Raw genomic sequence first — 15342 nt, 5'->3', positions numbered from 1 at the left:
AGACAAGATGAGGAAGACCTGTCCCAGCCCCCTTGACGCTCCCGGGCTGATGAGGGAAGCAAAAACCAAGGAGCCCAACACATCATGGCAAATGCTATGCTGGAAGGGAACAGTGTGTTCTGGGGACAGGGAGAAGACAGGCAGACTCTACCACAGAGTCAGGAGAGGAGCAATAGGGTGGAAGTGGACACTCACTGCTGAAATCCACCCCTGGGGGCACAGCTCCTTCAACAGCCACAGCACCCTCTGCCCGCGACAGGCAGATCCCACCTGCCCACTGTCCCAAGGCTACAAGCCAGAAGCCAAGATCCCTGGCTAACCCACAAGGAACCCTGAGCCTAAAACCAACTAATTACAACATTCTGTGTCTTCCCCTAAAAATGGAAGAAACTAAGACAACAGAGAACAATAGACAGAAGAGATCTGTGTTTGGGTCCTGGTTCTATACTAGCTGTATGACCCCAGGCAAGTCACTTAACCTCTCTGATCCTTACTTTCCTTATCTATTAGTAGTAATAATCTACAATGATTTTTTTTTAATTTGTAGATCATGATGTGCTTTTACATGAACTATCTTAATTTTAATCCTCACAAACCCCTGTGAGATAGGAACTGTCTCCCCATTTTGCAGATAAGGAACAACTGGATCAGAAAGATCAACATTTATTTGAGTAAGGGGCAGAGTCTGAACTGAAACCAGATCTCCCAAATAAGCCCCACACTTCTGGTTCTGCCCACCTCCCTGGCACACTTTTTGTCAAGGCTGACCTCTTTTCACCCATGGAGGCTTTCTCCCTCTCGTGACTCAAATGTCTGGTTTCCTGTGTCCTGATTTTCTGCAGCATGGTGCCCTGGGACAGCTGGAAGGACTTCAGCTCTAGGTACCTTCACTATTCACCTTTCAAAGCCCCCAAAATAGAACATTCTCTTCTACCCCAGGCTCTGCCAGACTGTGCACTGCCCCCCAACAGATCCCCAGAGGTAAACAGTGGGAGAAGAAATTCTGGGTCAGCTGCAAGAGTGTGTGGTCAGGTTGGGGAGGGATGTTGAGGGTTTCATCTAGAAGCAGATAGTCTTTGCAGAAAAGGGCCAGTCCAGGATGGGGAGGGGAGGGCCACGACCACATTAGCAACTGCCTAAGTTGCCATGGCTGGAGACACTGATGGCAGAAGGCATTGTCAATGTCCCTGAGGGGGTGACGGGACAGCAGAGCTGCAGCTCTGCAAGTGGGGGACCACACCTGGCTCCATGGCCCGCCAGGCCCACTGCCTGCCCAGCCTCAGCCTCACAGGCAGCACTGACTCACAGGGGGACCTGCGGGGCCAGCCTGGCCCAGCTCTAAGCACATCTGACTCACTGTCTCCTGCCTGAGCCACTGTACGAAATGACTTCTCCCAGAAATAACATCCATCTTTTTTTTTTTTTTTTTTTTTTTTTTTAGCTGGCAGGGGAGCTTTTTCATGTTCTTGGGACTGTAAACTGAGCATCGAATTTTCCGCGACTTTTCCTAGTAAGTATGCCTTGTGGGAAAGTGAAAAACAAGTCCATTTTAGGGCCTGAACATTTTCATAAGTCTTGAGCTGCTTCAGTTTCTCCCAAGGTCATTCATTCACCTGGGGAAGATCCAAAGTGAAAATGTGTCAGAGAGGCCATGGACCAAAGTAAGCACAAGGTCAGGTGTCCAAATCTGCTCAAATGAGCACTTAACAGACAATAGCTGTCATTCTCTACCATACGTAGGAAATGTGTGTGTGTCTCTAACCTTTACAAGAAGCTTGCAAAGTCAGATTTATGATCCCATTTTACAGTTGTGAAAACTGAGGTTCAAAGAGGCTAAGCAACTTGCCCAAAGTTATGCACTGGAACGAGGATTCAAGCTCAGTTCCCAAAGCTTACATCCCTTGACTAAACCACACAGCACCTCTACTTGCAGCCCCAATATGTCCAGGTAGAGAGCAGCCCATTCTCTGACACACACACACTTATAGGTCATGGAGCGTGCCAAGGTGTCTCCTTAAGCAGCATCCCCTGGCCTCCTCCATCTCCTTGGCTAGGCTGCCTGCTTCCACCACTCCTGCCCTTCCTAACTACTGAGGCCAAAGCCCCCTGACTACATTCACTGGGGAAGGGCAGAAGATGAAAGAGGCACTGCCCATCTGGTCAACCATCATGTCCTTCTGGGAAATTACTGACCTCTACCAGCCTATACAAGACTCCATTCCTCAGATCCCTACGTGAACCCACCTGGGAATAAAAGCAAACACTTGCACATAAAGGCCCCTGAAGGGACAAAGATGGTCCTTAGGAGTATGCCAGCTCATTTGCAGATGGGCATCCCAGTGTGCAGGTGGCCAGGTGGGCACTCCCCAGGGTGCAGCAGACCTACCCACCGCCTTGCCCTGTGCCCTGGAGGCTGGCCTGGGGCTGCATAAATGAGCTCCCTTGCCCTCTGGCTCCCAGGTGGGTCTGGCCAGTGGAAGGTGCTACCCTAAAGCAGAGGGTGAGTGGTGAGCAAGATCAGGATACTTATTACTACCCCAGCACCATGCCACCAAGCTTTGGCCTCTTCTACCAGAGTACCCAGCTCCTGTCGTGAGCTACAACTCCAGCTAGAGCTCTCCCTCTCCCTCGCCTCAGGGTACTCATCATCCCTTTCAGGACCCTTGTCCTTCTCAGACTTTGTAAATAGTCCCTTATTAAACTGTTCTCAATTACCTCCATCTATTTCCTGCCAGGACCCCAACTCATTCAGAGTCACTTTGAGCAGAGGTGCTAACTCAAGTAGAAGGATGTACAGGTTCGGTGAGGGCTACTTCTATGGCTTATCATCATCAGAGTCTGACCTTTACATGCTGCTTTTACTGCACCTGCTATTCATTTACGTCATGACATGCAATCTGGATGCACCCACATTCCTGTTAGCCATAGCCTCAGGCCCTGGCAGTAAACACTTTGAGAACTAAGGAGAGAGACCTTGGCCTCAGAGGCTTCCCAGGATCCACAGGTGTACACATTCACACTCAGGACACATGCCGAGTAACATCATGACCCAAGGCGACATATGGTGCGTGTAGTATGGTTTGGGATTTAATCATAAAATTTTGGTTAAAATCCATAAGCATCTCCAATAGAATCGGCTTGCTTTTAGTCTGTACAGGTTTATTCTTGGTGGGAGAGATCAAGATGGCTGAGACCCACTTCCTGGCCTCAAGGAGCCCACAGGAAACAGAGTGCAGTGCGTTAGGAGTTGTAAGAACACCAAGGGTGACTCTAACACTGTCTAGAGGTATCAGGGAAAGTTTCACAGAGGAGGAGCCATCCAGAATGGTTTCCGAAGGGTAGACAGGAGCTTACCACGTGATAAGATAAGTGAGGGTGTTCAGGCAGCAGGAACAGCATGCATAAAGGTATGGAGGCACGGAAGAGTACACTGTGCTCCGGGAACCATAACCACGGCATTATGACTTAAGCTCGGAATGTGTATGGGGAACTGGTAGCCATCAGACTGGAGAGGGAGGCCAGGGCCTTGCAACCATGCTTACAGTTCAAAAGGAAGTACAACAGCACCCATAAACCAAATTATAAATGAGTGTGACAGCAAACATCATGTGTAAATCTCTGCTAAAAGACAAAATGGACTTCTTACCACAAAGGGCTACATGGTCAGCTGATTTCTAGGTTCAAATTTATACTCCAGAAAAATGAGGCCTAAGAAGTAAGAAAATGCAGGTCGCATTTTTTGAAGCTGTTGAAAGAACTTTGTTGAGTATACACAGTCCATGAACTGGTGTGTATCTGTGCCAACTGATCAGAAATAGCCCTTTAAAATGGAGCTATGGACAGACGGATGGATGGCTAGAAGGAAGGAAGGAAGGAAGGAAGGAAAGATAGAGTGAATGACTTCACAGAAAAATGACAGAGATGGATAAAAGCAAATAGATGTTTCTAAAGCACATTACTACCACCATCAAGCTTCTTTCTAACTCAGTGAATGAGTTCTGCCTACTGTCACAAAAAAGGAAAAAAAAATACTTTAAATGGCCAACTGAATTGGAAGCTGAGTTCAGAACTCCCAGAGCCTTGAGAACACACCGTGCTGACCTCTACACCATCCCACAAATAACTGGGGAGAGGACCCATGTGCCCATCCTTGCCTCTTGCTGGCCCCACTCCCTGGACAATGCAGGGATCACATGTGGGGATCCTGCGAGAGAACTGTGCCCTGGGGAACATCACAGACTGTAAATTCCAAGGAACATTACAAACAATTTAAGGAAACTCTTGCAATTTTGTGAACCACAAATGGCTCCAAGGAAAGTCTGGTTCAGCTTTCAGACCTGGCAATACCTTCCTTCGTGGCAGAAGGACAGTGGCCATGAAAAGACCAGTTTTTCCTTCCCCATATTCCCAAAGGAATGGGCCCTCAGCTGGGAAGGTTGTATTTTCCCCACCTGTGGTTTTATGTTCAAGCCAAGTCAATAAACCGAAATACAGCTTTGGTTCAGATGATTCTCAAGGAGGAAAACAGCAATTTTGCCTTCAAAGGGACAGATCCTGGAGCCAGGAAATAAGAGTTATGTTTCCGGCTACACTAAGGAAAAGCTGGGCTGCAGGCTTCCAGTGGCCGAGCTCCCACAGAGTCCATGGGCGGCTGGGGATAGGCTCAGGCCCTGGGGATGGTACACACCTGTCACCTAAGGAAGACAACAGTGCATTGGGGGGGCAGAGCAGATGTTGAAAGGAGAGCGGTACCTGCAAGGAAAGTCAGCTGAACCAGGACACAGCTGTCTGCTGGAGCTGAGAAAACGGGGCAAACACCGAGGAGCAGTCAGTAATACAGAGATGTGGTAATGGCCAGAGGGAAAGTGTGGCCGTGTGAGGAAGAAGTAAGGCTGCCCTCGAATCCTGAGGCCTCCAGTCAAGTCTCTGCTTCACCTAAATTGTGGCTTTAGGTAAATCATTCTGCCTGGCTGGACCTCCATTTGTCCATCCAGAAAATGGACATAGTCACACCTGGTCTGCTTATCTCACAGGCTCCCAGGAAGAAATGTGAGACTGCCTTCAGGCTTCAGCAAAAATCACACAGAGCATGCTCTAGACCAGGATAACTACCTCCAAGGAATCTTGTTACCACCGAGGCTCCTTGCCTCTCCGCTGGTACAGTAAGCCAGACCCCTCTCCTCCTGTTCAAGGAAGACCAGCTGCATGGAAGTCCAGCTTCCCCCATGCCAGCCAACTCTAGGCCCTCCAGGTGTCAGCTGTCCCAGCGCCCCAGGCCCTGGGGATTGCATACAGCTCCAACACACCCCAACACTCAGCCACAACAGAGACATGACAACGTTTAACACCAACCCAGTGCAATTGCTCATGCCTGTACCTTCCTAGGGACGATGCTACACAGAAAGACATTTCACAGATTTCAATACACACGGGAACCCCAGGAAAATCTACAAGATGCCAAAAGGCTTATTTTTCTAGGATGAACACAATGACCAAGAATCAGCCATATATATTGTTGAATACGACCAGCCAAATATTTTTCTGTAATTTCTACAATAATATGAGGAAAGCTGAAAAAAAATAAAAAAATAAAGGCCACCAGTGTTAGGCTGGTCATTGTAGGCTCTAGCTTCCAAAAATAATAGCCACCCCTATGAATTACCAACAACACTGTTTGCAAGACAGTTGCTTGATGTAAGAAATGGAACATATTAACAGGAGCTTCCTGAGAAGAAGGGGCTTCGGGAGGACAGACTGATCTAAGACAGAGGGATGCCAGGGAGGCTGTAAGCTCTCAGCCACCAGCCCCTGTGGTGTGCCCTCCCTGGGTTTCTCCCCAAGCCCGAAAGGTCACAGAAGATGCTGCCCCAAAGCCACACAGGTTTAGAGCAGTTAAGCACAGGCTGGGGGACGAGGGGGAGTTTGAGCTGGGAGGAAGGCATCTGGCTTCAGCCACACATGTCCTTCGGCACTTTGAAACAAGCCATTAAGTGGATTTATCTTTCTGGACCTGGGAACCCAATGAAGTAACACAGGAGGGGCAAACTTGAAACCAAAATTTAAGATACAAGGATGGGAAAGGAAGTTCAGTGGGAAGGGAAGCCAAGGAGGGATCCAGACGAGGTCTGTCTTCACACAGACGTGTGGTCAGGGAAGTCCCCCTCACCCCCATCCTGCCCTGGGGCCTGGCAGCAAGGGCTCATCTTCTGGGGCCTCCACTCTCACTGGCCCCACAGGGACAAGCAACTGGGCCAGTGGAGTAGGTGAGGTCAACGTGGAAGGAGGAAAGAAAGTGCCCCAGGCTGGGAGTCCAGGGAGTAGAAGTCTGATCTCACTTCCCCCACTTACTGTCTTTGTGATCTTAGATCGAACCATCCCTGCCCTGAGCCAAGGTGTCCTCAATTCATGGGGCTGTTGCAGAGAGGAGGCAGGAGTGAGAGACTTAATGCAATGCAGTGGAAGCCGGTGTCTGGGGGCCAGACCCCTCCACCCTCGCACCCTGTACCAAGGGAGGTCCTGTGGGTAGTGGGAAGAGAGCCCTTGCTGGGCCTAGCCAAAGGGTAACTCCCACTCGGCAGGCCCAGGCTGCTTCCAGGGGCCCACAGATGCAGTTCCCAGCTTTTAAGAAGCCAAGAAGCAGAAGCTGTGCCCCTCTCAGACCCCCAGCAAAGAAGTGATGGCCCTGGGCCCTCCCCTAGGGACTGGCGCACAGACTAACGGCTACTTGGGCAGAACAATGGACCATGCTTGCCCAGAGCCTCAGAGAACAGAGCCCGAGCCCCTGGTGGCTGCTTCCTGGGGTCAGACATGTGCTGAGTAGAAGGAAGACCCCCAATGCCTGCCTCCCCATCCCCTCACTGAGGAGCTGGTCCATCCAACTTTGTCCTTATGCTCATATACACCTCCCTCCCTAGACCTTATATAGCAAAAAGGGGTCTGCAAAAGAGAAGAATCTTGGGGGAACGAGGGAGGGAGTAGTTCAGTCAGACTGGGTCCTGCACTCAAGTGTGCTCCAGCTGACGGGGAAGTTGAGGCAAAGGCGCCCAAGACTGGCTCCAGATGGGAAGGGCTGCACAGGCCAGACACCTTGAGGCGCCCTCCAGCTGCTGTAGTCCAAAGGGTGAGAGAGGAGAGGGGCCAGCAGAGCAGGCTGCCGGCAGGAGGCCAGTCAGGAACCCCTGTGCTGGCCCCAGCCCACCCGCCCCCACCCCGCCCCCGTGAGGCTGTGCGGAGGTGGCATGCACCCCAGGGACAGGCGACAGTCGCTGGTCCATCCTGGGCCTCCCGAATCCTCTGTCGTCTCCCCCAGCCCACAGCACCCTTCCCGCCACCTCCCCTGTTTGGCCCACTTCTGCCTGAGGCCATGTTCACTGTGTCCTTCCTACAGAGTCCAATTGAGAATGGGAGCAGCCCCTGGTACACACTTGGCTGGGCCTGGCCTTTCCTCTGGTAAAGTTCCATCAGTCTGCTGAGCACCTCCTGGGTGCTGGGACCCCGCCAGCCCTCAGGGACTCCTGGCCTGCGGGTGGGTACCCAGGAGCCTGGGGAGGAAATGAGGGGTGCCGCCTGCCCCACACCCCCCCACCAGAAGGCAGCTGCCCCCGGGGGAGCCAGGGATTTGAGGGAACCATGAGACATACACATATTTTACCACTGGAAATAAAGTTGAAAATGTCCCTGGAACCCACTTTATCCAGAATTTCCAGGGGAGTTTGGTGTGAGTGAGTCACCACGGACACAATGGCTGATTCCAAGTGCCAGGCCAGCTGAGCTCGTGGATACTCCGGCAGAGCTCGGGCTGGGGGAAAGACAGTCCACAAAACACTCAGGCGACGCCTGCCCCGAAGCCGAAAGGGTTGCCTCTCTCCTGTCCAAACCCCCACCGCGGGCAGTGCGGCAGCCCCACGCTCCTCGCAGGGGCTGGATGAGGACAGGAGGAAACCCAAAAACAAAGCGGGCAATGAATCTCTGCCTGCCCGGGACAGCACTCTGGCTCACCCTGTGTTCTTTCCCTCTCTGAAGGAAAAAAAGATACATAAGGAATAACAACCCCCAAGATCAGCAGAGTTATTAGGGAAGTTTGTGCTACTTCCCACCCTCTTTCTCACAGACAAAATGTAGGCTTTCCAGCAGGGCCTCCAGCCAGCAAAGCTCTCACAGACCCCATCTCCTTCACGAGTTAGGAGGCAGACACAGGCCAGTGGGCAGAAATCATCCTGTCTGTTCCCCACACACACCGGCCACTAGAAAAGTAAACCCAGATCCCACACGGGAGCAGGTGGCTTGGCTCCTAAGAACGATTTCCTTTAACAGCCCAAGAAACTATTCCAGAAAGTGAGAATGACATTCACAGTAAGTTACCACTAAACATCAACCATGTGCCACCACTGAAGCCTGCAACCACCCCTCCAGAAAGAATCCCCATTTAACAGAAGAGAAAACTGAGGCCCTGAGAGACTGAGTATCCAGCAGCATCGGCAGTGAGATTAACCCATCAAAGCTCTAGTCTAAAGGCCACACTCCTGCCATTTCCCCGACTGCCTCCCAACCCTACTGATCTCACTAAACACCTGACCCCTAATAGGAGTGAGCTCTCAAAGGACACGGAGTGTGAAAATGACTTGCGTATGCGGGCAGCACACCAGAATAGCATCTGTATAGCCTGGGTGCAAAAACCTGGAAGTGAGGCTAATTCAGGCCTAGTGGCCTCTGTAAAAGTAACAGTCATCATAATATAATACTATCTATTACTACCATGCAGTCTTCCCTAGTACAACAGAAACGCTGGGCTTCTGGATACCCCGATGGAGAGAGAATCCAAAACTTGATACTAAGGCTTCCACTCAAGTGCGAGGGGAAGGAAGAACCCTTCGTTCTAGTGCTGACTTTCCAGGCGGCAAATGAAAAGCTCTCTGCCCCTGCGGGCCCAGGTCACAGAGCCACCCCCCACCCCCGGCCCAGCCTCCTGCCCCTGCCTCCAGGTTCCTCCAACCCTCCAACTGTCAGGCGGCTCAGACATTCACCCACCCCCAGGGAACCGAGCAGCCCCCCAAAGCCAGGCCCCATTGAAGCTGCCGCTTTCCTGCCCAAGGAAGATGCTGAGTCTCGAGTCCAGGGGATGCTGAGTGCACCCACCACAGGCCTTCCTCTGAGAGAGGTGATGTGCAGAGTGGTCAAAAGCTCAGACGGAATCAGAGTCAAACAGATATGGGTCTGAGCCCTTGCTGTATAACTCTGAGCCTCAATTCCTTCTTCTGTAATTTGGGAACAATATTAGTCCCCACCAAAAGGGTCATTGTGAAGATTACAACATATAAATGCTACAAAACCCTTAACATGGGGTCTAGCCTACTAATATGAGAATGGTTAAATCCAAAGACTCAATAGATCAGCAGGACAAGGCTGGTCGGCCCAGACCCACCACCTTCTGCCCCTTTGCCCCCACCCCTCGGCCTCAGCACCCTGCAGGTTCCACCACACACGGTTCCACTCAGGATGAAGTCATTCATCAAGCCACCTCTAACGTGGGCAGGGCCTGTCGCAAGAGTACAGCTGAAAGCCTGTGGCCCACCCCCTACCTCCTGTCCCCAGCTCCGTCTCCACCCCACACCGTGAGGGACCTCCTGAGGGCCTCTGGCAAGAGTTGCCCACATGGGGACTCAGGATGGACCCCAGCAAGGCCCCTGAGCAGACCTCAGGGCCATCTGGACTAAGGATTCCAGGGTCCCTGGTACCAGTGACATGGTGGGGGAGGCTGGAACTGCGCTCTGGTTGGGAATGTCACTTTGAACCCTTGTCCTCCAGGGAAGGGCATGGCCAAAGGAAGGGGAAAGCAGGGACACGGAGCATGTGGCCAGGACAATCACACTTAACTTGCTTATCCAGCACTTCCTCTAGGACCCTGTGTGCCCTAGGGATAGTGAGATGAGTAAGACCCAAGGCCTACTCACAGGGAGTTCGCAACCTAGAGACTCTCTTCGCACCTGCAACAAGGTGAGCCCTCGTGCAGAGGTATGGGCTACGGTGTCGGAGCACAGAGGTGAGACAGCTCGGCGGGTGGCAAATGCCAGAGCAGAGGGTGAAGGGAGTCCCCAGGCAGAGAAGGGAGGCAAGGGCATTCCAAGAAGCAGAAGCGGGCACAGGCCTGAGATGTGGGAAAGCATGGGCCACAGGGACCAGCACGGTTTGCAGAGTGGAAGTGGGCAGGGATTGGAGATAAGGCTCAAAAGCTTTAGGAAGGGGTGATCCAGGACGGGTCCTTTATGCTGAGGAGCTCCAAAGAGCGTATCCAGACTCTAAATTCCAGCACCCACTCTGCCTTGGATGCAGCGTGGCCTTTGCTCACCCACAACCCCCAGTCTCAGCCTCCTCCCCTCTAGCAGGAGCGGAGCTGCCCACCCAGGCCCTGGGGAGGGAGGCCTGAGTCCTCAGGCCCCTGACACTGGTGTACCAACTGCAGAGTCTCCCCTACCAAACCTCTAAAAAAGTCTATCAGAGCAAATTTCCAGATGGATCTCCAGCAACCCCAGATGCACAAAGGAACAAATGTGCAAAGCAATTCCCAGGCCTTCCATTCCTATGCCAACCAGAGAAAATCCTAGGCCCTGCTCTGGTCCCATCTCCTGCGGGAAGGCTTTCTCAGCCTGTTCAACACACAGGGGTCTCTCCTGGTACTGAACCCCATCAATGCTCACAGTCCAAATTGCCTCAGTCCCACACCACCTGGCGACAATGACTGGTCTGCCCCCTTCTCAGGACAGAAACATGGCCCCACTCAGCACAGCTGGACACGCAGGAAACATAAGCAAATAAACACCTGCTAAAGGGAGGCATATGGTGTCCTCCCTCATTTCCTCAGGTTCTGAGCCTGTGGGCCAACCAGCTACAGGACACTGGACAGCGTGGGTAATAGTCAAGCCCTTCTAACTTCTCCATTCCTTATTGTCCTCCCTCAGGACAGCTGGCCCTAGTTCTGCTATGTGGACCATCCACTTCATAGAGGCCTATAGCCAAGGAACAGCAGAGTTGGAAAGATGCTTAGCCCAACCTCATCACTTCCCAGGTAGAACAGAGGTCCCAGGTGGTGAGGGCCTCACCCAGTTTACTCCAGGTGCTGACAGAAAACTTACCCTTGTATCCCCTGCCCCTGGGGCTCTAACCTGCCCCTCTGCCCAGCGCCAGGGCAGCACCAAGGACATCCATGGTGGCTTCGGTCAACACGCACCCGCAGCTCTGAACAACACCCAGCCCCTGCCAGCTGGAGGATTAGCCTGTGCTGAGCTGGAGGAGGCCAAGCCTCAGGCTGATTGTTGAAGTCCAGCTGGCCCCAGCTGGAGAGCAAACCGCCCTCCATAGCCAATGCCTGCCCCCTCCTGGGGCACAGTCCCATGCGACCAAGGAATTAGCTCAGTCCACTCAGAAGGCCCCTGAAAAACATTAGTACCTACTTCCAGTGCTCAGGGAATGGTGATGTGAAAAAGAAATCCATCCAAAACTTGGGGAAATATCAGAACTACAGATTTAGAAAGCTTTAGAATAGAGAAGGCAGAAAGCCATATGGCCTTTTCAGACCTACCTTCCTACAGTGATGATTCCCTCAGCTGGGTGGAGGGACCTCGGAACCAGGATACAAGGAGGTGGGTGACATGCCTACTATCTTCTTCTTCTAATCAACAGCTCCGTACATTCTAAAATACCACCCTCTTCTCAGCCTACACCTAGCCCCCAAATGCTCCAGCCTTGTCACATACAGCTCAATACACATGCTGCTACACTCAAAGAAGTCTCCTCACTACTCAGTCCCCTGCTCATACATTCCTAAATTCACCAGTCACTGAGCCCCACAAGAGGGCAACAACCTAGGTCTCAAGCAAAATCCAATGGGGTAAAGGAGGACAATCCAAGCAGGCAGACCTACCTGGTCACAGGCAAGGAGGCAGGAACCTGCTGGGCCCACTTAGGGAGCAGTACAGCATGGCCCAATGTAACAGGGTGTAGGGGAACAGCAAGCGAGAAATGAAAATAGTAGCTTGAGGTCAGGTCACCGGAAGCACCTAATACCAGGCTGAGAATCACCCACCCCAACCCTGGCAAAGCATGGGTTTGGGTTAGAATCCAAGATATACAGAGAGAAGGTAGAGACTATCCTGGAGCGTCCTCTGGAGTCCCGGTGAGGTTGCACATGCTTTCTAGGCCTCCAGGGCAAACATCCCCTCCGCTTCTACACCCCAGCTCAAGGGTCACCTACTCTCTGAAGCTTTTCCCACTGCCCAGCCCCTTCCTTGACCCACAGGACCCACACAGAGTCTACTATAGTACCTGTGACATTCATTGTGCTTCATGGTTGGTATTTCTCTCTTCCCCCACAATTCAAGTCTTTCAAATGCAAATACCATGTCTTATTTATCTCTGTATCTCTAGAGGCCAGCAAAATATCTGGCATGACCTGCTTATTCAAAAGACGGAGGGAGGGAGGGAGGGGTGGACAGACAGACAGATGGCTGGACAGATGGCTGAACAGGGAGATGGACAGATGATAGACTCTGACTTGAACAGTAAATATCCATAGAAAAGACCTCCATTTCATAGCAGTCATGGGTTCCTAAAATAACCACTTGCTCAAACTCTAAAATAGATAAAAGTATTTGACCCAATTATCTTGGTTTTCCCAGGTCCCCTTCCATCTGTCCAACCATCCCGTTGGTGCCCAAAACCTTTGGCAGACTCCTCAGTAGAGCTGAGCTGGGGCATCAGGCCCAGCCTCCCAAAGACATCATGGGAGAGGAAGAGCCACAACTGGATCCTGGCACGAGAACATCCCTTCAGTAATTACATGGTTCCAGACAGACATAAATAGACAGATTAGCCTTTCTGCATTTTTCTCATAAAAATAACAACAGTTCCTAAGCACACTGGCATGACTGTGGACATTAAGCATTGCCACCTGCTGTTCTTGGCAGTCCAGGGCTGGCCTTCCTTGCTGTTCCCCCCACCGCCACCACCTCCTCCTCAGGACTCTTGGAGGGCTCCTCATGCCTGGCTCTGTCCACCCCTATTGCCCCAAAGCAGGTTGGCAGCCAAGCCCTGAGACTGGCTAAGGACTTTTATGACCATCATGTCCATGGTTTGCTGTTCTCTTGGCTGGATCTTTATCTGCTTTTAGTCATTATGTAACTAGAAATCCTGTACACACAGTGAAATGATTATATGCCCTATTCTGTACTAGAGGAAAGAGGAAGAATGTTTCCTCCATCTGTGCTCTAACCCAGAGGAAAAGCAGTCTCAATGGTGAACCCCTTGCTTTATACACAAGAATATGTAAATCTCTTTCCTCCCTCTCCTTTCCCCGCCTCCTCCTCCTTCTCCTTTCTCTCTTTCTCCCTCCCTGTTTCCCTCTCCCTCCCACCCTCTCTATCTCATGCTCCCCCTATTATTTTTCACTCGTCCTCAGGTGCCCAAGCTAAGCCTAGGTCATGCCTGCAGACCAAGAACCAAGGCACCTGCTACCCTGATTCTCTTTGCCTCCCTCTCTCTTCCACACCGGACCTTGCTCCTCCCCAGGCTCAGGGCTCAAGAATCAGAGGCAGGACCCTGGAGCCTAAAGTACTGATTACCAGACCTTCCTCTCTTAAGTCCATGAATTCTCCAACCTGAAAATAGTGCCACCTCACCCTCCTGGCAGATACTGATCCAGTCAAGCCTCTGACCACAAGACAAGGGTCTGGAACTGTCCACAGATGGCCTTGGATCCTCTGGAAGACAAAAGATGACCAGCACTGCCTACAGGCCAGAGGGCTACATCTTCTCTTCCATGCGATGCTTTCGTTCCTCTTGGCCTCCTCCAGAAAGATCCAGAACAAGGTGTGGGAGTTTGATCATGCTACACGCCACACACCCAATCAACTATGCAAGGCATCTCTCATGAGGGCCAGACCACTGAATGAAAAGGGGATTTGGAGTCACAGGCCTCAGGTTCAAGCCCCAGCTCTCCCACTCACCAGCTATGAGATGTGGGCAGGTCTCAAAAACACAGTTTGTAATACAGTGTTTTTACCATAGCCAAATGCTGGTGAAAAGTAGTATCTTGGTATAATTTGCATTTACTCTTGTTTCTAGTGGGTGTGAGAATCGTTTCCTATCTTTGTGACCATTTTATAAACATATCACATATCACCTACTGGCCTCTGAGCATCTCAAAGGCAGATCACTTCTGATTCATCTCTGTAGCCAGGCCAAGGCTAGCAAAGATCACTCAGTGAGTGTTTATGGAACGAAAGAGTGAATGACCGCAGGTGCAGGGGCTGGGAGCTGACATCCTAGTGATCGATCTGAGCTCCTCTCTTGACTGGGTCTTGCTTCTCTCAAAGCACCTTTTCAACAGGCTTTTGGACATACAAAGCAGAGTTTTAAGGCTGATCTGCTGTGTTTTCTTCATGAGGAGATGAGGCACGTATAAAACTTATTAAAGATTATAGAGCACCAATCTCACTTACCACCAACTTGGTACTATGAGTAGAGCCTTGAAAAAACTTTCATGGGTCATTCTGCTGATTATCTCTCAGTGAGTCACCAACGAGAGAAGGCACTTCAGGTGTCCTGACTCAAAGCCCCCCTAAGTCCGGGTCCTCTTGATTCTCACTCTAGTCCAGGTTCTGAGGGTAAAAGCTGACTTCTTCCTGCACGTCAGGCCTGAAAACCCTGCGAGCTATACACATTTGCCTCCCAACCACACCCTTGCAGTCAGACCTGGCCCAAGCAGTGAGGCATTCACCGAGGGGCTCCCATGGCTCCCAGCGTTGCCAAGTCACTGACGGGCTTCCCCAGATACTGTGAATCATGCCAGGAGAGCCCACTGCGAGCGGAGTCTCCCCATGTCTCAAGTCTCAGACAGACTCCAGGAGGGCAGCCTGAGCTGAAATACGCAGTGATGTGGCCATCAGCCAGGGACATCCAGAGCCCAGCCCGCTCCATTTCAGGGTGAGGACAGCCCTGGCATTCACAGCAGGGGGAGGCCAGATTTCCCCCCACAAAGTCCAGACCTCTTTGCCGGGAGTCCTAGAAACCTCCAGGCTTGAGGGTTACTTAACAGGTGTGGGGTGTGGGACCAAGGAATCACAAGCCCAGGAAGGAGAGAAGGAAAGGGAGCTGGTTACGAAAGAGCCTGAGAGGGAAGGGACATCGCCCCCACATCCAGATTCCTGGACTCTGAGGATGGAAGGAGCAAACACTGCCCATCACTGATGCAGAGGAAGGAACACAAGTCTGCAGTCACATCTGCCTCTTACCAGCCCTTGGACGTCCTGATCCATGTCACGGTGGAAGACAGGCAGTCCTCTGGCAACT

The 15342-nt window shown here is 51.7% G+C and overlaps 1 long non-coding RNA gene across 2 annotated transcripts in view; it reads right to left on the bottom strand.

Annotated features, from left to right (window-relative positions):
• LOC145715980 (uncharacterized) overlaps positions 1–14616 on the bottom strand; it is a 207795-nt gene extending 193179 nt beyond the window's left edge. For both annotated transcript variants that reach the window (XR_014138305.1, XR_014138306.1), the window contains exon 1: positions 14493–14616. This is a non-coding gene — a long non-coding RNA (uncharacterized LOC145715980). The remainder of the gene's footprint in view (positions 1–14492) is intronic.
• Between the last annotated feature and the right edge of the window lie 726 nt (positions 14617–15342).

This window comes from Leptonychotes weddellii, chromosome 10, assembly GCF_054177405.1.
Source record: "Leptonychotes weddellii isolate Sample4059 chromosome 10, ASM5417740v2, whole genome shotgun sequence".
NCBI lineage: Eukaryota > Metazoa > Chordata > Mammalia > Carnivora > Phocidae > Leptonychotes > Leptonychotes weddellii.
This window is presented reverse-complemented; position numbering and strand designations above follow the sequence as displayed.